The sequence below is a fragment of the Pleurodeles waltl genome, chromosome 12, assembly GCF_031143425.1.
Source record: "Pleurodeles waltl isolate 20211129_DDA chromosome 12, aPleWal1.hap1.20221129, whole genome shotgun sequence".
NCBI lineage: Eukaryota > Metazoa > Chordata > Amphibia > Caudata > Salamandridae > Pleurodeles > Pleurodeles waltl.
The window spans coordinates 3353635-3381376 of NC_090451.1; the positions used below are offsets into that span (position 1 = coordinate 3353635).

The window sequence follows — 27742 nt, forward strand, 5'->3', positions numbered from 1 at the left end:
GTATTTTTCAAATCACAAACGTATTTTGTCTGCATCAGTGTCTCACTCTCTGCCTTCTGCACCTAGGATCCACATAGCGAGAGGTGAGACTATGTAAAGTGGTGACGTATATATATAAGGGTAGCCAGACAGTGGGACCGAGCCTTCTTATTTTAAAAAACCACAACCTAAGGTGACAAGAATTGTATCGGTAAACAAACCAGCTGTCTTGAAGTCTAACTATAGAGGCGACGAGAGGGGTCACTGTGATGCTGAAAGTTCAGTGAGTGTAAACAGTAGAACGCTGTGTGATACGTTTCCTTGCAGTGATGACAGCTCGCGTTTCTAAAGCAGAGAGCAAACATACAATGGGGAAGAAGAATAAATAAGGAAAGACATATATTATATGCAGACAGTTATTATACTTTGCTTTTCACCTGTAACTCGCTCAACTGTCGGTGAATGCTGCGTTACCCTGCATAGCCAGGTCACCACAGAGGGTGTCCACAGTGTTTGGCCAAGTTACTATAGTTGTGAGCTTGTACATGTGAGGTAGCGTGGCTGAGCAGGCTAAACTGGCTAGATTTAGGCTCCAGTCTCTCTGGAGCCGTGTGCTTGAATCCCAACACTTTAAGTTTACTTGAACCAAATACTTTTGCAAAAAAGGTTCATGTAATAAATATTCATTAGGGTCGTGGTTGTGAGTATGACACTAATGGATAAAAGTGGGACTAACAATGCTACAATTCCTGAGACTACCACTGCACAAACAGCCTGGGAGAGGTTTGAGCTGGATACAAGATACTTGCATGAGGGAACTAACTCGAAAGGGGAACTATCCACTGATGTGTTCTATCGCTTGCTGAGTGAGTATGTTGACACAATGGATGCAAAAGATTGTATTGTGTGTACACAGATTCCTGTTTCGGTACAAGAGGGGGTTACCTATCATAGACTGTCATTAACATATGGGATACGTTGTAGTCTGTTACTAACAAGATTCTATAACCAGGAAGAGATTCAATATTTTTACTCAAATCATGATCTTGTGTTTTCTAATGTGCCTATCATAGAGGATGTGAGTGGGGTAGCTAAGTACTATAGCATAAAGTTAGTTAAAGGATTCTTTCAGGCGACATTAACAATTAGTACATCTTATGCACACCACAATAATTTGACATGTTTGCTTACACCTGTAGAGAAAAGCTTTTTAGATCACACGGAAGAGAGAAGAAGGGCATTGAAGGGTAAACTAGAGAAAGGATTACAACAACGGGCCTTTGCTAGTAGTGACGGTTATAGTGCAATTAGAGAACAAGGGAAGTTAGCTTTAGACGCACTACATGTAGGAAAGCTTTGCATATCCAAGACCAAATCATACTATGACAATGTGTTTGTGGGAATGAGTGAATGTAAGCGTGTGTTTTTGTTTCAGAGTAAATGGACGTTCATGTTAAATGGACAGGATCCAGCAATCCCCGGGATTTATTATATATGTGGACTTAATGCTTATTACCGTCTTCCAAAGGGATAGTATGGGACATGTTATTTGGGGATAGTTTTCCCAAAGATATATCAACTTGACGATTTGAAAAGGTTACCAAAATTGTCTGAATTACATCGTACTAGACATAAGAAAGAGACTGCTGCTGGTGTAGTAGGAGACATATTTGGGACGATAATTTCTTCAGTGGGAGTTATTATGAACTCCATAAAGATTCAAAAGTTGTCTACTATTGAGGATAACATGCTGACAAACTTTTCAGGGGCTATACTCCTGATGGATACTGAACTTGCTGCGGAGGGGGCTATGACTCTTCAAAACAGGCTTGCTTTAGACATTATTTTAGTGAAAAATGGCAGAGTTTGTAGATTGCTCAATGGGTGTAATTGTTGCGCTTACATAACAGATAATAGTAATGAGATTAGAAGTATGCTTACTAACTTGACTAGGGATAGTACGGAGTTGAAGGATTTGAAAGAACCAGGTGTTTGGAAAAAGGTTGGGAAAGGATTTGCTTCAGTGGGAAATTGGATTAGTAACATTTGGCATGGGATATTGTCTAAAATAATACAGGGGATATTGATTGTTATAGATTGCTTATTTGGATCATGGGTGGCATGTAAAATTAGTAAAAGAATAAAATTGAAGATGGCGAAAAATAATAGGAGGAGGGAAGAAAAACAAAGGGAAAAATTATTCAGGGCAAGATCAAAGGGGAAACCAAGAAGGGAAGAGATTGATATGAGGGAATTTTAGAATGTAAAATTAGTAGAGAAGATTTGTGTGATGACAAGAGTCATCAGAGGAGGGATTGCTGGAGTGTGTCTTTTAAAATTAATATTAACATGAAAAGCTTACAATATATTGTGTAATGAAGCTGCATAAAAAATGTGTTAACGTAGAAATAATGCACACGTTTGAAATGTGCCCACGGGGAGTGGCTACCAATGTATACGAAGACTAATTAAAGTTATTAATGCTGAATTAATTATGTACTAATGTTTTTAATTTGTATTAACATATCAAAATTGGAGTTATGTATTAGGAGTTTGTTCATTAAGCAGTAGGCCTTAGTTTAGCGAAGGTCTGTGCCTAGCTGCCTGGTCTCATATTAAACTGTCTTTTTCTAACGTGCAATGTGCTATTTTCCTGAAGGACATGAAACTGTACTTTCCCAGAAGCTAGAGATGTGTGTAGCTGTAGTAAATTCTTTCTCATGGGACCAAACTTGCTCAAGGAGACATTCTTGCTGAATACAACAGTGTAATTTGTAACAGGTGCAAGGCTGCCTGGAGTAGGAGAAAACAATGGAACTACTGACTGTAGCATAAAATGTAACTTTTCTTACCTGTCATTCCAACCGATGAAAACGTCAATAACATGGGCCAATCAACGACATGAGAACTGTGGTTTGTGTAAAACTCTGGTGAAGATTATTGGACAGAGATGGCGATGCACCAATGATTATCCATTGAGGAATTAGGAGTAAATTAGACAGTTTTGATTTAACCACATGACCCGAGGAGAAATCAGGCATTTATTGGACATTCCACTCCAAGCCATTCTTTGCCATTCTACTGAGCCATTTAGGCCATTTAGTTTGAGACTTTGCCGTTTGTTCGCCCTGTTACTCTAAACCACCCTTTACTTATTCCTTACCTGATACTTACTTCTCCTATATATGAGGGAAGTTCTTGTTCCTTAGCTATGCCATACTGATACATTCCCCTGTCCTTTCTTTGCTGATGATGCAAACGACTGATGTCCCGAGGACGAAGTCTGACGCTGTTTGCTGATCCGTTGAATGGGTAACTATCTGATGAAAATTGGAATTGTCTGTTTGCCTTTTCTTTCTAGGTACCAACTGCTCTTTGATAGAGGCCATAGTTAGATGTTTTCCAAATTTGTGTTTGCTAAATTGTTTTGCATGAAGCCCAACATGCTGATGCTAGTACGAGGTTATTTAAGGTGTTCACTAAAATCTGACGCAAATAGACAAATGACTGAGTTCTTGCTTTGTTGAACCATGCACTACTGAGACTTTGCTAAGTTGCTTCTTAATAATTATGTGTTAATACTGAGTGAATATTCTCTATGCATTGATTAATTGCGTTTCTAATTGCAAATCTGAAGAGTTACTAATGAGATGAATTGCTGATGAGATTAACAGAAAAGACTTTAGATTGTAACCAGTAGGGAAATAAATATCCTAACACTTAACTAAATTGGTGTGGTTATTCATGACTGAAAGATCATGGTGTGTTCACTTTATTGACTCTCATTAAAGGTTATTGATTAGCATGCTGATTAGTTATTGCGATTGTTGTTGAGATATTGATCTATTGATTTGTGATGCCAAAAGACATCTCGTACTGGGAAGTCCCCGAACCTGGTCTAAAAGGTTCATCGACCTAGGCTTGTCTCCTTGTAAGTTTACTTATCAAGGCTCTGATGCGCCTTCACTAATAAAAAGTAATCTGATCGCTTGCTGCGGAGTCAACGTCAACAAAAACTACCAAAATATTACTTCAATGTATTGTAATTACGACTGCCTCAGTTTTATGCATTACGTGAGTAGTCGGACAGCAATTTATTTAGCGCAAAAATATGTCTTGTTGATGCACGTACGTTTTTAAACTGAAGTGTCATAGCTGTAGCGGCAATACTCCCAGTTTAGGTGGTTTTATAAACTAAGTTTTACTTTCTCCTACTTAAAACTTTTTGCAGAACAATGCACATTAAATGGGAAGGCAGTTTTCCTTAATTGTGTACTAGTTGCTGCCTAATGTTGACATGTAAGCACACCACCAATAACTGACACCTAGAGACTCGAAAGCGCCATACCAGTATAATATTTGTATGATATTGCACTTTAAATCCACGTACAACTGAATTAAAGCAATCTTAGCTCATTTGAGGGTAGTGTGATAGTACATCACATATGGATAGAACACGTTTGGAAAGTGTAATTTTCATGATTACGTTACATTTAACATATAAATTCAAGCTGAAGTAGGGATGGACAACAAGGTCGTATAGAGCAAAGCTGAAGACAACAAGTTACCATAACAATCTGTAAATATATGCTCTTTATTATGTTTAGACAACTATCACCTAATAGAACACATTTTGGCTACCATATTTTGTACTCCTGAAACATGGTGTTTTGAAGATGAGGCGGCCGAGTGGTTAAGGCGATGGACTGCTAATCCATTGTGCTCTGCACGCGTGGGTTCGAATCCCATCCTCGTCAGTTTATTGTTCCGTCTTTAGTTTTTAGTATGTGGTACGGCTGGGTTAACCCTATTTTATGTGAAAGTTAAATGACATATCCCATGGTATTTCCAGTAGTACAACGGCTCAGTTTGGAAACACCGCTCAGTTGAGTACTGTGCTTAGGCATTACTGTAAACAGCGCCAGCCGGGTTCTGCTCATGAATCACAAAATCTTTCCTGAGGCGGAGGGTTGGTAAGTTGAGGGACGTAGATAGTTTGATTCCTTATCCTTAAAGAAAGAGAAGCAGCGCTTGCGGGACGCCAATGTAAGGGTTGTCTTCCTACGGACTCTCAGGACTGGCGCTCCCTGACACCTCCCATGGCCCGGGGCCAATCCTGACCTACTGAATGTATCACGTGCCTGCTGCTGTTGGCGTTGACTTTCCTAGGATCACTTCACAGGCTATACACCCTTATTCTCCAACTCCCCTATACAACAGAACATCTCACTTCAGAAAGCTTACAGAAACAGGTTTTCACAGGGTAGTGTGGCTGAGAGGTCTAAGGCGCTGGATTAAGGCTCCAGTCTCTTTGGAGGCGTGGGTTCGAATCCCACCGCTGCCAGTATTTTTCAACTCACAAACGTATTTTGTCTGCATCAGTGTCTCACTCTCTGCCTTCTGCACCTACGATCCACATAGCGAGAGGTGAGACTATGTAAAGTGGTGACGTATATATATAAGGGTAGCCAGACAGTGGGACCGAGCCTTCTTATTTTAAAAAAACACAACCTAAGGTGACAAGAATTGTATCGGTAAACAAACCAGCTGTCTTGAAGTCTAACTATAGAGGCGACGAGAGGGGTCACTGTGATGCTGAAAGTTCAGTGAGTGTAAACAGTAGAACGCTGTGTGATACGTTTCCTTGCAGTGATGACAGCTCGCGTTTCTAAAGCAGAGAGCAAACATACAATGGGGAAGAAGAATAAATAAGGAAAGACATATATTATATGCAGACAGTTATTATACTTTGCTTTTCACCTGTAACTCGCTCAACTGTCGGTGAATGCTGCTTTACCCTGCATAGCCAGGTCACCACAGCGGGTGTCCTCAGTGTTTGGCCAAGTTACTATAGCTGTGCGCTTGTAGATGTGAGGTAGCGTGGCTGAGCAGGCTAAACTGGCTAGATTTATGCTCCAGTCTCTCTGGAGCCGTGGGCTTGAATCCCAACACTTTAAGTTTACTTGAACCAAATACTTTTGCAAAAAAGGTTCATGTAATAAATATTCATTAGGGTCGTGGTTGTGAGTATGACACTAATGGATAAAAGTGGGACTAACAATGCTACAATTCCTGAGACTACCACTGCACTAACAGCCTGGGAGAGGTTTGAGCTGGATACAAGATACTTGCATGAGGGAACTAACTCGAAAGGGGAACTATCCACTGATGTTTTCTATCGCTTGCTGAGTGAGTATGTTGACACAATGGATGCAAAAGATTGTTTTGTGTGTACACAGATTCCTGTTTCGGTTCAAGAGGGGGTTACCTATCATAGACTGTCATTATCATATGGGATACGTTGTAGTCTGTTACTAACAAGATTCTATAACCAGGAAGAGATTCAATATTTTTACTCAAATCATGATCTTGTGTTTTCTAATGTGCCTATCATAGAGGATGTGAGTGGGGTAGCTAAGTACTATAGCATAAAGTTAGTTAAAGGATTCTTTCAGGCGACATTAACAATTAGTACATCTTATGCACACCACAATAATTTGTCATGTTTGCTTACACCTGTAGAGAAAAGCTTTTTAGATCACACGGAAGAGAGAAGAAGGGCATTGAAGGGTAAACTAGAGAAAGGATTACAGCAACGGGCCTTTGCTAGTAGTGACGGTTATAGTGCAATTAGAGAACAAGGGAAGTTAGCTTTAGACGCACTACATGTAGGAAAGCTTTGCATATCCAAGACCAAATCAAACTATGACAATGTGTTTGTGGGAATGAGTGAATGTAAGCGTGTGTTTTTGTTTCAGAGTAAATAGACGTTCATGTTAAATGGACAGGATCCAGCAATCCCCGGGATTTATTATATATGTGGACTTAATGCTTATTACCGTCTTCCAAAGGGATAGTATGGGACATGTTATTTGGGGATAGTTTTCCCAAAGATATATCAACTTGACGATTTGAAAAGGTTACCAAAATTGTCTGAATTACATCGTACTAGACATAAGAAAGAGACTGCTGCTGGTGTAGTAGGAGACATATTTGGGACGATAATTTCTTCAGTGGGAGTTATTATGAACTCCATAAAGATTCAAAAGTTGTCTACTATTGAAGATAACATGCTGACAAACTTTTCAGGGGCTATACTCCTGATGGATACTGAACTTGCTGCGGAGGGGGCTATGACTCTTCAAAACAGGCTTGCTTTAGACATTCTTTTAGTGAAAAATGGCAGAGTTTGTAGATTGCTCAATGGGTGTGATTGTTGCGCTTACATAACAGATAATAGTAATGAGATTAGAAGTATGCTTACTAACTTGACTAGGGATAGTACGGACTTGAAGGATTTGAAAGAACCAGGTGTTTGGAAAAAGGTTGGGAAAGGATTTGCTTCAGTGGGAAATTGGATTAGTAACATTTGGCATGGGATATTGTCTAAAATAATACAGGGGATATTGATTGTTATAGATTGCTTATTTGGATCATGGGTGGCATGTAAAATTAGTAAAAGAATAAAATTGAAGATGGCGAAAAATAATAGGAGGAGGGAAGAAAAACAAAGGGAAAAATTATTCAGGGCAAGATCAAAGGGGAAACCAAGAAGGGAAGAGATTGATATGAGGGAATTTTAGTATGTAAAATTAGTAGGGAAGATTTGTGTGATGACAAGAGTCATCAGAGGAGGGATTGCTGGAGTGTGTCTTTTAAAATTAATATTAACATGAAAAGCTTACAATATATTGTGTAATGAAGCTGCATAAAAAATGTGTTAACGTAGAAATAATGCACACGTTTGAAATGTGCCCACGGGGAGTGGCTACCAATGTATACGAAGACTAATGAAAGTTATTAATGCTGAATTAATTATGTACTAATGTTTTTAATTTGTATTAACATCAAAATTGGAGTTATGTATTAGGAGTTTGTTCATTAAGCAGTAGGCCTTAGTTTAGCGAAGGTCTGTGCCTAGCTGCCTGGTCTCATATTAAACTGTCTTTTTCTAACGTGCAATGTGCTATTTTCCTGAAGGACATGAAACTGTACTTTCCCAGAAGCTAGAGATGTGTGTAGCTGTAGTAAATTCTTTCTCATGGGACCAAACTTGCTCAAGGAGACATTCTTGCTGAATACAACAGTGTAATTTGTAACAGGTGCAAGGCTGCCTGGAGTAGGAGAAAACAATGGAACTACTGACTGTAGCGTAAAATGTAACTTTTCTTACCTGTCATTCCAACCGATGAAAACGTCAATAACATGGGCCAATCAACGACATGAGAACTGTGGTTTGTGTAAAACTCTGGTGAAGATTATTGGACAGAGATGGCGATGCACCAATGATTATCCATTGAGGAATTAGGAGTAAATTAGACAGTTTTGATTTAACCACATGACCCGAGGAGAAATCAGGCATTTATTGGACATTCCACTCCAAGCCATTCTTTGCCATTCTACTGAGCCATTTAGGCCATTTAGTTTGAGACTTTGCCGTTTGTTCGCCCTGTTACTCTAAACCACCCTTTACTTATTCCTTACCTGATACTTACTTCTCCTATATATGAGGGAAGTTCTTGTTCCTTAGCTATGCCATACTGATACATTCCCCTGTCCTTTCTTTGCTGATGATGCAAACGACTGATGTCCCGAGGAGGAAGACTGACGCTGTTTGCTGATCCGTTGGATGGGTAACTATCTGATGAAAATTGGAATTGTCTGTTTGCCTTTTCTTTCTAGGTACCAACTGCTCTTTGATAGAGGCCATAGTTAGATGTTTTCCAATTTTGTGTTTGCTAAATTGTTTTGCATGAAGCCCAACATGCTGATGCTAATACGAGGTTATTTAAGGTGTTCACTAAAATCTGACGCAAATAGACAAATGACTGAGTTCTTGCTTTGTTGAACCATGCACTACTGAGACTTTGCTAAGTTGCTTCTTAATAATTATGTGTTAATACTGAGTGAATATTCTCTATGCATTGATTAATTGCGTTTCTAATTGCAAATCTGAAGAGTTACTAATGAGATGAATTGCTGATGAGATTAACAGAAATGACTTTAGATTGTAACCAGTAGGGAAATAAATATCCTAACACTTAACTAAATTGGTGTGGTTATTCATGACTGAAAGATCATGGTGTGTTCACTTTATTGACTCTCATTAAAGGTTATTGATTAGCATGCTGATTAGTTATTGCGATTGTTGTTGAGATATTGATCTATTGATTTGTGATGCCAAAAGACATCTCGTACTGGGAAGTCCCCGAACCTGGTCTAAAAGGTTCATCGACCTAGGCTTGTCTCCTTGTAAGTTTACTTATCAAGGCTCTGACGCGCCTTCACTAATAAAAAGTAATCTGATCGCTTGCTGCGGAGTCATCGTCAACAAAAACTACCAAAATATTACTTCAATGTATTGTAATTACGACTGCCTCAGTTTTATGCATTACGTGAGTAGTCGGACAGCAATTTATTTAGCGCAAAAATATTTCTTGTTGATGCACGTACGTTTTTAAACTGAAGTGTCATAGCTGTAGCGGCAATACTCCCAGTTTAGGTGGTTTTATAAACTAAGTTTTACTTTCTCCTACTTAAAACTTTTTGCAGAACAATGCACATTAAATGGGAAGGCAGTTTTCCTTAATTGTGTACTAGTTGCTGCCTAATGTTGACATGTAAGCACACCACCAATAACTGACACCTAGAGACTCGAAAGCGCCATACCAGTATAATATTTGTATGATATTGCACTTTAAATCCACGTACAACTGAATTAAAGCAATCTTAGCTCATTTGAGGGTAGTGTGATAGTACATCACATATGGATAGAACACGTTTGGAAAGTGTAATTTTCATGATTACATTACATTTAACATATAAATTCAAGCTGAAGTAGGGATGGACAACAAGGTCGTATAGAGCAAAGCTGAAGACAACAAGTTACCATAACAATCTGTAAATATATGCTCTTTATTATGTTTAGACAACTATCACCTAATAGAACACATTTTGGCTACCATATTTTGTACTCCTGAAACATGGTGTTTTGAAGATGAGGTGGCCGAGTGGTTAAGGCGATGGACTGCTAATCCATTGTGCTCTGCACGCGAGGGTTCGTATCCCATCCTCGTCGGTTTATTGTTCTGTCTTTAGTTTTTAGTATGTGGTAGGGCTGGGTTAACCCTATTTTATGTGAAAGTTAAATGACATATCCCATGGTATTTCCGGCAGTACAACGGCTCAGTTTGGAAACACTGCTCAGTTGAGTACTGTGCTTAGGCATTACTGTAAACAGCGCCAGCCGGGTTCTGCTCATGAATCACAAAATCTTTCCTGAGGCGGAGGGTTGGTAAGTTGAGGGACGTAGATAGTTTGATTCCTTATCCTTAAAGAAAGAGAAGCAGCGCTTGCGGGACGCCAATGTAAGGGTTGTCTTCCTACGGACTCTCAGGACTGGCGCTCCCTGACACGTCCCATGGCCCGGGGCCAATCCTGACCTACTGAATGTATCACGTGCCTGCTGCTGTTGGCGTTGACTTTCCTAGGATCACTTCACAGGCTATACACCCTTATTCTCCAACTCCCCTATACAACAGAACATCTCACTTCAGAAAGCTTACAGAAACAGGTTTGCACAGGGTAGTGTGGCTGAGTGGTCTAAGGTGCTGGATTAAGGCTCCAGTCTCTTTGGAGACGTGGGTTCGAATCCCACCGCTGCCAGTATTTTTCAACTCACAAACGTATTTTGTCTGCATCAGTGTCTCACTCTCTGCCTTCTGCACCTACGATCCACATAGCGAGAGTTGAGACTATGTAAAGTGGTGACGTATATATATAAGGGTAGCCAGACAGTGGGACCGAGCCTTCTTATTTTAAAAAACCACAACCTAAGGTGACAAGAATTGTATCGGTAAACAAACCAGCTGTCTTGAAGTCTAACTATAGAGGCGACGAGAGGGGTCACTGTGATGCTGAAAGTTCAGTGAGTGTAAACAGTAGAACGCTGTGTGATACGTTTCCTTGCAGTGATGACAGCTCGCGTTTCTAAAGCAGAGAGCAAACATACAATGGGGAAGAAGAATAAATAAGGAAAGACATATATTATATGCAGATAGTTTTTATACTTTGCTTTTCACCTGTAACTCGCTCAACTGTCGGTGAATGCTGCGTTACCCTGCATAGCCAGGTCACCACAGCGGGTGTCCACAGTGTTTGGCCAAGTTACTATAGCTGTGCGCTTGTAGATGTGAGGTAGCGTGGCTGAACAGGCTAAACTGGCTAGATTTAGGCTCCAGTCTCTCTGGAGCCGTGGGCTTGAATCCCAACACTTTAAGTTGACTTGAACCAAATACTTTTGCAAAAAAGGTTCATGTAATAAATATTCATTAGGGTTGTGAGTATGACACTAATGGATAAAAGTGGGACTAACAATGCTACAATTCCTGAGACTACCACTGCACTAATAGCCTGGGAGAGGTTTGAGCTGGATACAAGATACTTGCACGAGGGAATTAACTCGAAAGGGGAACTATCCACTGATGTTTTCTATCGCTTGCTGAGTGAGTATGTTGACACAATGGATGAAAAAGATTGTTTTTTGTGTACACAGATTCCTGTTTCGGTACAAGAGGGGGTTACCTATCATAGACTGTCATTAACATATGGGATACGTTGTAGTCTGTTACTAACAAGATTCTATAACCAGGAAGAGATTCAATATTTTTACTCAAATCATGATCTTGTGTTTTCTAATGTGGCTATCATAGAGGATGTGAGTGGGGTAGCTAAGTACTATAGCATAAAGTTAGTTAAAGAATTATTTCATGCGACATTAACAATTAGTACATCTTATGCACACCACAATAATTTGACATGTTTGTTTACACCTGTAGAGAAAAGCTTTTTAGATCACACGGAAGAGAGAAGAAGGGCATTGAAGGGTAAACTAGAGAAAGGATTACAGCAACGGGCCTTTGCTAGTAGTGACGGTTATAGTGCAATTAGAGAACAAGGGAAGTTAGCTTTAGACACACTACATGTAGGAAAGCTTTGCATATCCAAGACCAAATCATACTATGACAATGTGTTTGTGGGAATGAGTGAATGTAAGCGTGGGTTTTTGTTTCAGAGTAAATGGACGTTCATGTTAAATGGACAGGATCCAGCAATCCCCGGGATTTATTATATATGTGGACTTAATTCTTATTACCGTCTTCCAACGGGATAGTATGGGACATGTTATTTGGGGATAGTTTTCCCAAAGATATATCAACTTGACGATTTGAAAAGGTTACCAAAATTGTCTGAATTACATCGTAATAGACATAAGAATGAGACTGCTGCCGGTGTAGTAGGAGACATATTTGGGACGATAATTTCTTCAGTGGGAGTTATTATGAACTCCATAAAGATTCAAAAGTTGTCTACTATTGAGGATAACATGCTGACAAACTTTTCAGGGGGCTATACTCCTGATAGATACTGTACTTGCTGCGGAGGGGGCTATGACTCTTCAAAACAGGCTTGCTTTAGACATTCTTTTAGTGAAAAATGGCAGAGTTTGTAGATTGCTCAATGGGTGTAATTGTTGCGCTTACATACCAGATAATAGTAATGAGATTAGAAGTATGCTCACTAACTTGACTAGGGACAGTACGGACTTGAAGGATTTGAAAGAACCAGGTGTTTGGAAAAAGGTTGGGAAAGGATTTGCTTCAGTGGGAAATTGGATTGGTAAGATTTGGCATGGGATATTGTCTAAAATAATACAGGGGATATTGATTGTTATAGATTGCTTATTTGGATCATGGGTGGCATGTAAAATTAGTAAAAGAATAAAATTGAAGATGGCGAATAATAATAGGAGGAGGGAAGAAAAACAAAGGGAAAAATTATTCAGGGCAACATCAAAGGGGAAACCAAGAAGGGAAGAGATTGATATGAGGGAATTTTAGTATAAAATTAGTAGGGAAGATTTGTGTGATGACAAGAGTCATCAGAGGAGGGATTGCTGGAGTGTGTCTTTTAAAATTAATATTAACATGAAAAGCTTACAATATATTGTGTAATGAAGCTGCATAAAAAATGTGTTAACGTAGAAATAATGCACACGTTTGAAATGTGCCCATGGGGAGTGGCTACCAATGTATACGAAGACTAATGAAAGTTATTAATGCTGAATTAATTATGTACTAATGTTTTTAATTTGTATTAACATATCAAAATTGGAGTTATGTATTAGGAGTTTGTTCATTAAGCAGTAGGCCTTAGTTTAGCGAAGGTCTGTGCCTAGCTGCCTGGTCTCATATTAAACTGTCTTTTTCTAACGTGCAATGTGCTATTTTCCTGAAGGACATGAAACTGTACTTTCCCAGAAGCTAGAGATGTGTGTAGCTGTAGTAAATTCTTTCTCATGGGACCCTACTTGCTCAAGGAGACATTCTTGCTGAATGCAACAGTGTAATTTGTAACAGGTGCAAGGCTGCCTGGAGTAGGAGAAAACAATGGAACTACTGACTGTAGCGTAAAATGTAACTTTTCTTACCTGAAATGTCAGTAACGATGAAAACGTCAATAACATGGGCCAATCAACGACATGAGAACTTTGGTTTGTGTAAAACTCTGGTGAAGATTATTGGACAGAGATGGCGATGCACCAATGATTATCCATTGAGGAATTAGGAGTAAATTAGACAGTTTTGATTTAACCACATGACCCGAGGAGAAATCAGGCCTTTATTGGACATTCCACTCCAAGCCATTCTTTGCCATTCTACTGAGCCATTTAGGCCATTTCGTTTGAGACTTTGCCGTTTGTTCGCCCTGTTACTCTAAACCACCCTTTACTTATTCCTTACCTGATACTTACTTCTCCTCTATATGAGGGAAGTTCTTGTTCCTTAGCTGTGCCATACTGATACTTTGCCCTGTCCTTTCTTTGCTGATGATGCAAACGACTGATGTCCCGAGGACGAAGACTGACGCTGTTTGCTGATCCGTTGGATGGGTAACTATCTGATGAAAATTGTAATTGTCTGTTTGCCTTTTCTTTCTAGGTACCAACTGCTCTTTGATAGAGGCCAAAGTTAGATGTTTTCCAAATTTGTGTTTGCTAAATTGTTTTGCATGAAGCCCAACATGCTGATGCTAATACGAGGTTATTTAAGGTGTTCACTAAAATCTGACGCAAATAGACAAATGACTGAGTTCTTGCTTTGTTGAACCATGCACTACTGAGACTTTGCTAAGTTGCTTCTTAATAATTATGTGTTAATACTGAGTGAATATTCTCTATGCATTGATTGATTGCGTTTCTAATTGCAAATCTGAAGAGTTACTAATGAGATGAATTGCTGATGAGATTAACAGAAATGACTTTAGATTGTAACCAGTAGGGAAATAAATATCCTAACACTTAACTAAATTGGTGTGGTTATTCATGACTGAAAGATCATGGTGTGTTCACTTTATTGACTCTCATTAAAGGTTATTGATTAGCATGCTGATTAGTTATTGCGATTGTTGTTGAGATATTGATCTATTGATTTGTGATGCCAAAAGACATCTCGTACTGGGAAGTCCCCGAACCTGGTCTAAAAGGTTCATCGACCTAGGCGTGTCTCCTTGTAAGTTTACTTATCAAGGCTCTGACGCGCCTTCACTAATAAAAAGTAATCTGATCGCTTGCTGCGGAGTCATCGTCAACAAAAACTACCAAAATATTACTTCAATGTATTGTAATTACGACTGCCTCAGTTTTATGCATTACGTGAGTAGTCGGACAGCAATTTATTTAGCGCAAAAATATTTCTTGTTGATGCACGTACGTTTTTAAACTGAAGTGTCATAGCTGTAGCGGCAATACTCCCAGTTTAGGTGGTTTTATAAACTAAGTTTTACTTTCTCCTACTTAAAAGTTTTTGCAGAACAATGCACATTAAATGGGAAGGCAGTTTTCCTTAATTGTGTACTATTTGCTGACTAATGTTGACATGTAAGCACACCACCAATAACTGACACCTAGAGACTCGAAAGCGCCATACCAGTACAATATTTGTATGATATTGCACTTTAAATCCACGTACAACTGAATTAAAGCAATCTTAGCTCATTTGAGGGTAGTGTGATAGTACATCACATATGGATAGAACATGTTTGGAAAGTGTAATTTTCATGATTACATTACATTTAACATATAAATTCAAGCTGAAGTAGGGATGGACAACAAGGTCGTATAGAGCAAAGCTGAAGACAACAAGTTACCATAACAATCTGTAAATATATGCTCTTTATTATGTTTAGACAACTATCACCTAATAGAACACATTTTGGCTACCATATTTTGGGCCGTATTTATACTCCGTTTGCGCCGAATTTGCGTCGTTTTTTTCGACGCAAATTCGACGCTAAACTAACGCCAACTAACGCCATATTTATACTATGGCGTTAGAGGCGTATAGCGCCAAAGTTCCCGGAATGTGCGTCATTTTTTAGCGTGAACCCCTTCCTTGCGTTAATGATATGCAAGGGAGGCGTTCCCGTCTAAAAAATGACTCCCAGGCCTTTACGTGGTATTTATACTCCCGGGCAAAAGAGACGCCCGGGAGTGGGCGTGGCTAAAAACGGCGCATTTGCGCCGCTTTTTAATGCCTGGGTCAGGCATGGCGTTAAGGGACAAGTGGGCTCAAAATGAGCCCAGAGTGCCCTCCCCTGCCCCCAGGGACCCCCCCTGCCACCCTTGCCCACCCCAGGAGGACACCCAAGGCTGGAGGGACCCACCCCAGGGACATTCAGGTAAGTTCAGGTAAGTATTTTTTTTTTTTTTTTTATAATTTTTTTTGGCATAGGGGGGCCTGATTTGTGCCCCCCTACATGCCACTATGCCCAATGACCATGCCCAGGGGACAGAAGTCCCCTGGGCATGGCCATTGGGCAAGGGGGCATGACTCCTATCTTTACAATGATAGGAGTCATGTTGATGGGGGATGGGCGTCGTTAAAAAATGGCGCAAGTCGGGTTAAGACGATTTTTTTGCCTCAACCTGACTTGCCCCATTTTAAGACGCCCTAACGTCATTTTTGCCCAACGCCGGCGCTGCCTGGTCTACGTGGTTTTTTTCCACGCACACCAGGCAGCGCCGGTCTGCTTGCACCGGCTAACGCCATTCCATAAATACGGCGCCCGCATGGCGCTTCAGAATGGCGTTAGACGGCGCAAAATTATTTGACGCTAAACTGCGTTAGCGCAGTTTAGCGTCAAAAAGTATAAATATGGGCCTTTGTACTCCTGAAACATGGCATTTTGAAGACGAGGTGGCCGAGTGGTTAAGGCGATGGACTGCTAATCCATTGTGCTCTGCACGCGTGGGGTCGAATCCCATCCTCGTCGGTTTATTGTTCCGTCTTTAGTTTTTAGTATGTGGTAGGGCTGGGTTAACCCTATTTTATGTGAAAGTTAAATGACATATCCCATGGTATTTCCAGCAGTACAACGGCTCAGTTTGGAAACACCGCTCAGTTGAGTACTGTGCTTAGGCATTACTGTAAACAGCGCCAGCCGGGTTCTGCTCATGAATCACAAAATCTTTCCTGAGGCGGAGGGTTGGTAAATTGAGGGACGTAGATAGTTTGATTCCTTATCCTTAAAGAAAGAGAAGCAGCGCGTGCGGGACGCCAATGTAAGGGTTGTCTTCCTACGGACTCTCAGGACTGGCGCTCCCTGACACCTCCCATTGCCCGGGGCCAATCCTGACCTACTGAATGTATCACGTGTCTGCTGCTGTTGGCGTTGACTTTCCTAGGATCACTTCACAGGCTATACACCCTTATTCTTCAACTCCACTATACAACAGAACATCTCACTTCAGAAAGCTTACAGAAAGCTGTTTGCACAGGGTAGTGTGGCCGAGCAGTCTAAGGTACTGGATTAAGGCTCCAGTCTCTTTGGAGGTGTGGGTTTGAATCCCACCGCTGCCAGTATTTTTCAACTCACAAACGTATTTTGTCTGCATCAGTGTCTCACTCTCTGCCTTCTGCACCTACGATCCACATAGCGAGAGGTGAGACTATGTAAAGTGGTGACGTATATATATATAAGGGTAGCCAGACAGTGGGACCGAGCCTTCTTATTTTAAAAAACCACAACCTAAGGTGACAAGAATTGTATCGGTAAACAAACCAGCTGTCTTGAAGTCTAACTATAGAGGCGACGAGAGGGGTCACTTTTATGCTGAAAGTTCAGTGAGTGTAAACAGTAGAACGCTGTGTCATACGTTTCCTTGCAGTGATGACAGCTCGCGTTTCTAACGCAGAGAGCAAACATACAATGGTGAAGAGGAATAAATAAGGAAAGACATATATTATATGCAGACAGTTATTATACTTTACTTTTCACCTGTAACTCGCTCAACTGTCGGTGAATGCTGCGTTACCCTGCATAGCCAGGTCACCACAGCGGGTGTCCACAGTGTTTGACCAAGTTACTATAGTTGTGAGCTTGTAGATGTGAGGTAGCGTGGCTGACCAGGCTAAACTGGCTAGGTTTAGGCTCCAGTCTCTCTGGAGCCGTGGGCTTGAATCCCAACACTTTAAGTTTACTTGAACCAAATACTTTTGCAAAAAAGGTTCATGTAATAAATATTCATTAGGGTCGTGGTTGTGAGTATGACACTAATGGATAAAAGTGGGACTAACAATACTACAATTCCTGAGACTACCACTGCACTAACAGCCTGGGAGAGGTTTGAGCTGGATACAAGATACTTGCATGAGGGAACTAACTCGAAAGGGGAACTATCCAATAATGTTTTCTTTCGCTTGCTGAGTGAGTATGTTGACACAATGGATGCAAAAGATTGTTTTGTGTGTACACAGATTCCTGTTTCGGTACAAGAGGGGGTTACCTATCATAGACTGTCATTAACATATGGTATACGTTGTAGTCTGTTACTAACAAGATTCTATAACCAGGAAGAGATTCAATATTTTTACTCAAATCATGATCTTGTGTTTTCTAATGTGCCTATCATAGAGATTGTGAGTGGGGTAGCTAAGCGCTATAGCATAAAGTTAGTTAAAGGATTCTTTCAGGCGACATTAACAATTAGTACATCTTATGCACACCACAATAATTTGACATGTTTGCTTACACCTGTAGAGAAAAGCTTTTTAGATCACACGGAAGAGAGAAGAAGGGCATTGAAGGGTAAACTAGAGAAAGGATTACAGCAACGGGCCTTTGCTAGTAGTGACGGTTATAGTGCAATTAGAGAACAAGGAAAGTTAGCTTTAGACGCACTACATGTAGGAAAGCTTTGCATATCCAAGACCAAATCATACTATGACAATATGTTTGTGGGAATGAGTGAATGTAAGTGTGTGTTTTTGTTTCAGAGTAAATGGACGTTCATGTTAAATGGACAGGATCCAGCAATCCCCGGGATTTATTATATATGTGGACTTAATGCTTATTACCGTCTTCCAAAGGGATAGTATGGGACATGTTATTTGGGGATAGTTTTCCCAAAGATATATCAACTTGACGATTTGAAAAGGTTACCAAAATTGTCTGAATTACATCGTACTAGACATAAGAAAGAGACTGCTGCTGGTGTAGTAGGAGACATATTTGGGACGATAATTTCTTCAGTGGGAGTTATTATGAACTCCATAAAGATTCAAAAGTTGTCTACTATTGAGGATAACATGCTGACAAACTTTTCAGGGGTTATACTCCTGATGGATACTGAACTTGCTGCGGAGGGGGCTATGACTCCTCAAAACAGGTTTGCTTTAGACATTCTTTTAGTGAAAAATGGCAGAGTTTGTAGATTGCTCAATGGGTGTAATTGTTGCGCTTACATACCAGATAATAGTAATGAGATTAGAAGTATGCTTCCTAACTTGACTAGGGATAGTACGGACTTGAAGGATTTGAAAGAACCAGGGGTTTGGAAAAAGGTTGGGAAAGGATTTGCTTCAGTGGGAAATTGGATTAGTAACATTTGGCATGGGATATTGTCTAAAATAATACAGGGGATATTGATTGTTATAGATTGCTTATTTGGATCATGGGTGGCATGTAAAATTAGTAAAAGAATAAAATTGAAGATGGCGAAAAATAATAGGAGGAGGGAAGAAAAACAAAGGCAAAAAATATTCAGGGCAAGATCAAAGGGGAAACCAAGAAGGGAAGAGATTGATATGAGGGAATTTTAGTATGTAAAATTAGTAGGGAAGATTTGTGTGATGACAAGAGTCATCAGAGGAGGGATTGCTGGAGTGTGTCTTTTAAAATTAATATTAACATGAAAAGCTTACAATATATTGTGTAATGAAGCTGCATAAAAAATGTGTTAACGTAGAAATAATGCACACGTTTGAAATGTGCCCACGGGGAGTGGCTACCAATGTATACGAAGACTAATGAAAGTTATTAATGGTGAATTAATTATGTACTAATGTTTTTAATTTGTATTAACATATCAAAATTGGAGTTATGTATTAGGAGTTTGTTCATTAAGCAATAGGCCTTAGTTTAGCGAAGGTCTGTGCCTAGCTGCCTGGTCTCATATTAAACTGTCTTTTTCTAACGTGCAATGTGCTATTTTCCTGAAGGACATGAAACTGTACTTTCCCAGAAGCTAGAGATGTGTGTAGCTGTAGTAAATTCTTTCTCATGGGACCCTACTTGCTCAAGGAGACATTCTTGCTGAATGCAACAGTGTAATTTGTAACAGGTGCAAGGCTGCCTGGAGTAGGAGAAAACAATGGAACTACTGACTATAGCGTAAAATGTAACTTTTCTTACCTGACATTCCAACCGATGAAAACGTCAATAACAGGGGCCAATCAACGACATGCGAACTGTGGTTTGTGTAAAACTCTGGTGAAGATTATTGGACAGAGATGGCGATGCACCAATGATTATCCATTGAGGAATTAGGAGTAAATTAGACAGTTTTGATTTAACCACATGACCCGAGGAGAAATCAGGCATTTATTGGACATTCCACTCCAAGCCAGGCTTTGCCATTCTACTGAGCCATTTAGGCCATTTTGTTTGAGACTTTGCCGTTTGATCGCCCTGTTACTCTAAACCACCCTTTACTTATTCCTTACCTGATACTTACTTCTCCTCTATATGAGGGAAGTTCTTGTTCCTTAGCTATGCCATACTGATACTTTGCCCTGTCCTTTCTTTGCTGATGATGCAAACGACTGATGTCCCGAGGACGAAGACTGAAGCTGTTTGCTGATCCGTTGGATGGGTAACTATCTGATGAAAATTGTAATTGTCTGTTTGCCTTTTCTTTCTAGGTACCAACTGCTCTTTGATAGAGGCCATAGTTAGATGTTTTCCAAATTTGTGTTTGCTAAATTGTTTTGCATGAAGCCCAACATGCTGATGCTAATAGGACGTTATTTAAGGTGTTCACTAAAATCTGACGCAAATAGACAAATGACTGAGTTCTTGCTTTGTTGAACCATGCACTACTGAGACTTTGCTAAGTTGCTTCTTAATAATTATGTGTTAATACTGAGTGAATATTCTCTATGCATTGATTAATTGCGTTTCTAATTGCAAATCTGAAGAGTTACTAATGAGATGAATTGCTGATGAGATTAACAGAAATGACTTTAGATTGTAACCAGTAGGGAAATAAATATCCTAACACTTAACTAAATTGGTGTGGTTATTCATGACTGAAAGATCATGGTGTGTTCACTTTATTGACTCTCATTAAAGGTTATTGATTAGCATGCTGATTAGTTATTGCGATTGTTGTTGAGATATTGATCTATTGATTTGTGATGCCAAAAGACATCTCGTACTGGGAAGTCCCCGAACCTGGTCTAAAAGGTTCATCGACCTAGGCGTGTCTCCTTGTAAGTTTACTTATCAAGGCTCTGACGAGCCTTCACTAATAAAAAGTAATCTGATCGCTTGCTGCGGAGTCATCGTCAACAAAAACTACCAAAATATTACTTCAATGTATTGTAATTACGACTGCCTCAGTTTTATTCATTACGTGAGTAGTCGGACAGCAATTTATTTAGTGCAAAAATATTTCTTGTTGATGCACGTACGTTTTTAAACTGAAGTGTCATAGCTGTAGCGGCAATACTCCCAGTTTAGGTGGTTTTATAAACTAAGTTTTACTTTCTCCTACTTAAAACATTTTGCAGAACAATGCACATTAAACGGGAAGGCAGTTTTCCTTAATTGTGTACTATTTGCTGCCTAATGTTGACATGTAAGCACACCACCAATAACTGACACCTAGAGACTCGAAAGCGCCATACCAGTACAATATTTGTATGATATTGCACTTTAAATCCACGTACAACTGAATTAAAGCAATCTTAGCTCATTTGAGGGTAGTGTGATAGTACATCACATATGGATAGAACACGTTTGGAAAGTGTAATTTTCATGATTACATTACATTTAACATATAAATTCAAGCTGAAGTAGGGATGGACAACAAGGTCGTATAGAGCAAAGCTGAAGACAACAAGTTACCATAACAATCTGTAAATATATGCTCTTTATTATGTTTAGACAACTATCACCTAATAGAACACATTTTGGCTACCATATTTTGTACTCCTGAAACATGGTGTTTTGAAGACGAGGTGGCCGAGTGGTTAAGGCGATGGACTGCTAATCCATTGTGCTCTGCACGCGTGGGTTCGAATCCCATCCTCGTTGGTTTATTGTTCCGTCTTTAGTTTTTAGTATGTGGTAGGGCTGGGTTAACCCTATTTTATGTGAAAGTTAAATGACATATCCCATGGTATTTCCGGCAGTACAACGGCTCAGTTTGGAAACACCGCTCAGTTGAGTACTGTGCTTAGGCATTACTGTAAACAGCGCCAGCCGGGTTCTGCTCATGAATCACAAAATCTTTCCTGAGGCGGAGGGTTGGTAAGTTGAGGGACGTAGATAGTTTGATTCCTTATCCTTAAAGAAAGAGAAGCAGCGCGTGCGGGACGCCAATGTAAGGGTTGTCTTCCTATGGACTCTCAGGACTGGTGCTCCCTGACACCTCCCATGGCCCGGGGCCAATCCTGACCTACTGAATGTATCACGTGCCTGCTGCTGTTGGCGTTGACTTTCCTAGGATCACTTCACAGGCTATACACCCTTATTCTCCAACTCCCCTATACAACAGAACATCTCACTTCAGAAAGCTTACAGAAACAGGTTTGCACAGGGTAGTGTGGCTGAGCGGTCTAAGGCGCTGGCTTAAGGCTCCAGTCTCTTTGGAGGCATGGGTTCGATTCCCACTGCTGCCAGTATTTTTCAACTCACAAACGTATTTTGTCTGCATCAGTGTCTCACTCTCTGCCTTCTGCACCTACGATCCACATAGCGAGAGGTGAGACTATGTAAAGTGGTGACGTATATATATAAGGGTAGCCAGACAGTGGGACCGAGCCTTCTTATTTTAAAAAACCACAACCTAAGGTGACAAGAATTGTATCGGTAAACAAACCAGCTGTCTTGAAGTCTAACTATAGAGGCGACGAGAGGGGTCACTGTGATGCTGAAAGTTCAGTGAGTGTAAACAGTAGAACGCTGTGTGATACGTTTCCTTGCAGTGATGACAGCTCGCGTTTCTAAAGCAGACAGCAAACATACAATGGGGAAGAAGAATAAATAAGGAAAGACATATATTATATGCAGACAGTTATTATACTTTGCTTTTCACCTGTAACTCGCTCAACTGTCGGTGAATGCTGCGTTACCCTGCATAGCCAGGTCACCACAGCGGGTGTCCACAGTGTTTGGCCAAGTTACTATAGTTGTGAGCTTGTAGATGTGAGGTAGTGTGGCTGAGCAGGCTAAACTGGCTAGATTTAGGCTCCAGTCTCTCTGGAGCCGTCGGCTTGAATCCCAACACTTTAAGTTTACTTGAACCAAATACTTTTGCAAAAAAGGTTCATGTAATAAATATTCATTAGGGTCGTGGTTGTGAGTATGACACTAATGGATAAAAGTGGGACTAACAATGCTACAATTCCTGAGACTACCACTGCACTAACAGCCTGGGAGAGGTTTGAGCTGGATACAAGATACTTGCATGAGGGAACTAACTCGAAAGGGGAACTATCCACTGATGTTTTCTATCGCTTGCTGAGTGAGTATGTTGACACAATGGATGCAAAAGATTGTTTTGTGTGTACACAGATTCCTGTTTCGGTACAAGAGGGGGTTACCTATCATAGACTTTCATTAACATATGGGATACGTTGTAGTCTGTTACTAACAAGATTCTATAACCAGGAAGAGATTCAATATTTTTACTCAAATCATGATCTTGTGTTTTCTAATGTGTCTATCATAGAGGATGTGAGTGGGGTAGCTAAGTACTATAGCATAAAGTTAGTTAAAGGATTCTTTCAGGCGACATTAACAATTAGTACATCTTATGCGCACAACAATAATTTGACATGTTTGCTTACACCTGTAGAGAAAAGCTTTTTAGATCACACGGAAGAGAGAAGAAGGGCATTGAAGGGTAAACTAGAGAAAGGATTACAGCAACGGGCCTTTGCTAGTAGTGACGGTTATAGTGCAATTAGAGAACAAGGGAAGTTAGCTTTAGACGCACTACATGTAGGAAAGCTTTGCATATCCAAGACCAAATCATACTATGACAATGTGTTTGTGGGAATGAGTGAATGTAAGCGTGTGTTTTTGTTTCAGAGTAAATGGACGTTCATGTTAAATGGACAGGATCCAGCAATCCCCGGAATTTATTATATATGTGGACTTAATGCTTATTACCGTCTTCCAAAGGGATAGTATGGGACATGTTATTTGGGGATAGTTTTCCCAAAGATATATCAACTTGACGATTTGAAAAGGTTACCAAAATTGTCTGAATTACATCGTACTAGACATAAGAAAGAGACTGCTGCTGGTGTAGTAGGAGACATGTTTGCGACGATAATTTCTTCAGTGGGAGTTATTATGAACTCCATAAAGATTCAAAAGTTGTCTACTATTGAGGATAACATGCTGACAAACTTTTCAGGGGCTATACTCCTGATGGATACTGAACTTGCTGCGGAGGGGGCTATGACTCTTCAAAACAGGCTTGCTTTAGACATTCTTTTAGTGAAAAATGGCAGAGTTTGTAGATTGCTCAATGGGTGTAATTGTTGCGCTTACATACCAGATAATAGTAATGAGATTAGAAGTATGCTTACTAACTTGACTAGGGATAGTACGGACTTGAAGGATTTGAAAGAACCAGGTGTTTGGAAAAAGGTTGGGAAAGGATTTGCTTCAGTGGGAAATTGGTTTAGTAACATTTGGCATGGGATATTGTCTAAAATAATACAGGGGATATTGATTGTTATAGATTGCTTATTTGGATCATGGGTGGCGTGTAAAATTAGTAAAAGAATAAAATTGAAGATGGCGAAAAATAATAGGAGGAGGGAAGAAAAACAAAGGGAAAAATTATTCAGGGCAAGATCAAAGGGGAAACCAAGAAGGGAAGAGATTGATATGAGGGAATTTTAGTATGTAAAATTAGTAGTGAAGATTTGTGTGATGACAAGAGTCATCAGAGGAGGGATTGCTGGAGTGTGTCTTTTAAAATTAATATTAACATGAAAAGCTTACATATATTGTGTAATGAAGCTGCATAAAAAATGTGTTAAAGTAGAAATAATGCACACGTTTGAAATGTGCCCACGGGGAGTGGCTACCAATGTATACGAAGACTAATGAAAGTTATTAATGCTGAATTAATTATGTACTAATGTTTTTAATTTGTATTAACATATCAAAATTGGAGTTATGTATTAGGAGTTTGTTCATTAAGCAGTAGGCCTTAGTTTAGCGAAGGTCTGTGCCTAGCTGCCTGGTCTCATATTAAACTGTCTTTTTCTAACGTGCAATGTGCTATTTTCCTGAAGGACATGAAACTGTACTTTCCCAGGAGCTAGAGATGTGTGTAGCTGTAGTAAATTCTTTCTCATGGGACCCTACTTACTCAAGGAGACATTCTTGCTGAATGCAACAATGTAATTTGTAACAGGTGCAAGGCTGCCTGGAGTAGGAGAAAACAATGGAACTACTGACTGTAGCGTAAAATGTAACTTTTCTTACCTGACATTCCAACCGATGAAAATGTCAATAACATGGGCCAATCAATGACATGAGAACTGTGGTTTGTGTAAAACTCTGGTGAAGATTATTGGACAGAGATGGCGATGCACCAATGATTATCCATTGAGGAATTAGGAGTAAATTAGACAGTTTTGATTTAACCACATGACCTGAGGAGAAATCAGGCATTTATTGGACATTCCACTCCAAGCCATTCTTTGCCATTCTACTGAGCCATTTCGTTTGAGACTTTGCCGTTTGTTCGCCCTGTTACTCTGAACCACCCTTTACTTATTCCTTACCTGATACTTACTTCTCCTCTATATGAGGGAAGTTCTTGTTCCTTAGCTATGCCATACTGATACTTTGCCCTGTCCTTTCTTTGCTGATGATGCAAACGACTGATGTCCTGAGGACGAAGACTGACGCTGTTTGCTGATCCGTTGGATGGGTAACTATCTGATGAAAATTGTAATTGTCTGTTTGCCTTTTCTTTCTAGGTACCAACTGCTCTTTGATAGAGGCCATAGTTAGATGTTTTCCAAATTTGTGTTTGCTAAATTGTTTTGCATGAAGCCCAACATGCTGATGCTAATACGAGGTTATTTAAGGTGTTCACTAAAATCTGACGCAAATAGACAAATGACTGAGTTCTTGCTTTGTTGAACCATGCACTACTGAGACTTTGCTAATTTGCTTCTTAATAATTATGTGTTAATTATGAGTGAATATTCTCTATGCGTTGATTAATTGCATTTCTAATTGCAAATCTGAAGAGTTACTAATGAGATGAATTGCTGATGAGATTAACAGAAATGACTTTAGATTGTAACCAGTAGGGAAATAAATATCCTAACACTTAACTAAATTGGTGTGGTTATTCATGACTGAAAGATCATGGTGTGTTCACTTTATTGACTCTCATTAAAGGTTATTGATTAGCATGCTGATTAGTTATTGCGATTGTTGTTGAGATATTGCTCTATTGATTTGTGATGCCAAAAGACATCTCGTATGACACCTAGAGACTCGAAAGCGCCATACCAGTACAATATTTGTATGATATTGCACTTTAAATCCACGTACAACTGAATTAAAGCAATCTTAGCTCATTTGAGGGTAGTGTGATAGTACATCAGATATGGATAGAACACGTTTGGAAAGTGTAATTTTCATGATTACATTACATTTAACATATAAATTCAAGCTGAAGTAGGGATGGACAACAAGGTCGTATAGAGCAAAGCTGAAGACAACAAGTTACCATAACAATCTGTAAATATATGCTCTTTATTATGTTTAGACAACTATCACCTAATAGAACACATTTTGGCTACCATATTTTGTACTCCTGAAACATGGTGTTTTGAAGACGAGGTGGCCGAGTGGTTAATGCGATGGACTGCTAATCCATTGTGCTCTGCACGCGAGCGTTCGAATCCCATCCTCGTCGGCTTATTGTTCCGTCTTTAGTTTTTAGTATGTGGTAGGGCTGGGTTAACCCTATTTTATGTGAAAGTTAAATGACATATCCCATGGTATTTCCGGCAGTACAACGGCTCAGTTTGGAAACACCGCTCAGTTGAGTACTGTGCTTAGGCATTACTGTAAACAGCGCCAGCCGGGTTCTGCTCATGAATCACAAAATCTTTCCTGAGGCGGAGGGTTGGTAAGTTGAGGGACGTAGATAGTTTGATTCCTTATCCTTAAAGAAAGAGAAGCAGCGCGTGCGGGACGCCAATGTAAGGGTTGTCTTCCTACGGACTCTCAGGACTGGCGCTCCCTGACACCTCCCATGGCCCGGGGCCAATCCTGACCTACTGAATGTATCACGTGCCTGCTGCTGTTGGCGTTGACTTTCCTAGGATCACTTCACAGGCTATACACCCTTATTCTCCAACTACACTATACAACAGAACATCTCACTTCAGAAAGCTTACAGAAGCAGGTTTGCACAGGGTAGTGTGGCTGAGCGGTCTTAGGCGGTGGATTAAGGCTCCAGTCTCTTTGGAGGCGTGGGTTCGAATCCCACTGCTGCCAGTATTTTTCAACTCACAAACATATTTTGTCAGCATCAGTGTCTCACTCTCTGCCTCCTGCACCTACGATCCACATAGCGAGAGGTGAGACTATGTAAAGTGGTGACGTATATATATAAGGGTAGCCAGACAGTGGGACCGAGCCTTCTTATTTTAAAAAAGCACAACCTAAGGTGACAAGAATTGTATCGGTAAACAAACCAGCTGTCTTGAAGTCTAACTATAGAGGTGACGAGAGGGGTCACTGTGATGCTGAAGGTTCAGTGAGTGTAAACAGTAGAACGCTGTGTGATACGTTTCCTTGCAGTGATGACAGCTCGTGTTTCTAATGCAGAGAGCAAACATACAATGGGGAAGAAGAATAAATAAGGAAAGACATATATTATATGCAGACAGTTATTATACTTTGCTTTTCACCTGTAACTCGCTCAACTGTCGGTGAATGCTGCGTTACCCTGCATAGCCAGGTCACCACAGCGGGTGTCCACAGTGTTTGGCCAAGTTACTATAGTTGTGAGCTTGTAGATGTGAGGTAGCGTGGCTGAGCAGGCTAAACTGGCTAGATTTAGGCTCCAGTCTCTCTGGAGCCGTGGGCTTGAATCCCAACACTTTAAGTTTACTTGAACCAAATACTTTTGCAAAAAAGGTTC

The 27742-nt window shown here is 40.1% G+C and overlaps 6 non-coding genes across 6 annotated transcripts; all 6 read left to right on the top strand.

Annotated features, from left to right (window-relative positions):
- Positions 1-4654: 4654 nt before the first annotated feature.
- Positions 4655-4736, top strand: TRNAS-GCU (transfer RNA serine (anticodon GCU)). The gene has a single exon. It is a non-coding gene; the product is annotated as a tRNA-Ser (tRNA).
- A 505-nt stretch (positions 4737-5241) lies between these two features.
- On the top strand, positions 5242-5323 carry TRNAL-AAG (transfer RNA leucine (anticodon AAG)). The gene has a single exon. It is a non-coding gene; the product is annotated as a tRNA-Leu (tRNA).
- Positions 5324-9975: 4652 nt separating this feature from the next.
- On the top strand, positions 9976-10057 carry TRNAS-GCU (transfer RNA serine (anticodon GCU)). The gene has a single exon. It is a non-coding gene; the product is annotated as a tRNA-Ser (tRNA).
- Positions 10058-10562: 505 nt separating this feature from the next.
- TRNAL-AAG (transfer RNA leucine (anticodon AAG)) lies at positions 10563-10644 on the top strand. The gene has a single exon. It is a non-coding gene; the product is annotated as a tRNA-Leu (tRNA).
- A 5585-nt stretch (positions 10645-16229) lies between these two features.
- Positions 16230-16311, top strand: TRNAS-GCU (transfer RNA serine (anticodon GCU)). Its single transcript has one exon. It is a non-coding gene; the product is annotated as a tRNA-Ser (tRNA).
- Positions 16312-21554: 5243 nt separating this feature from the next.
- Positions 21555-21636, top strand: TRNAS-GCU (transfer RNA serine (anticodon GCU)). The gene has a single exon. It is a non-coding gene; the product is annotated as a tRNA-Ser (tRNA).
- Positions 21637-27742: the final 6106 nt, after the last annotated feature.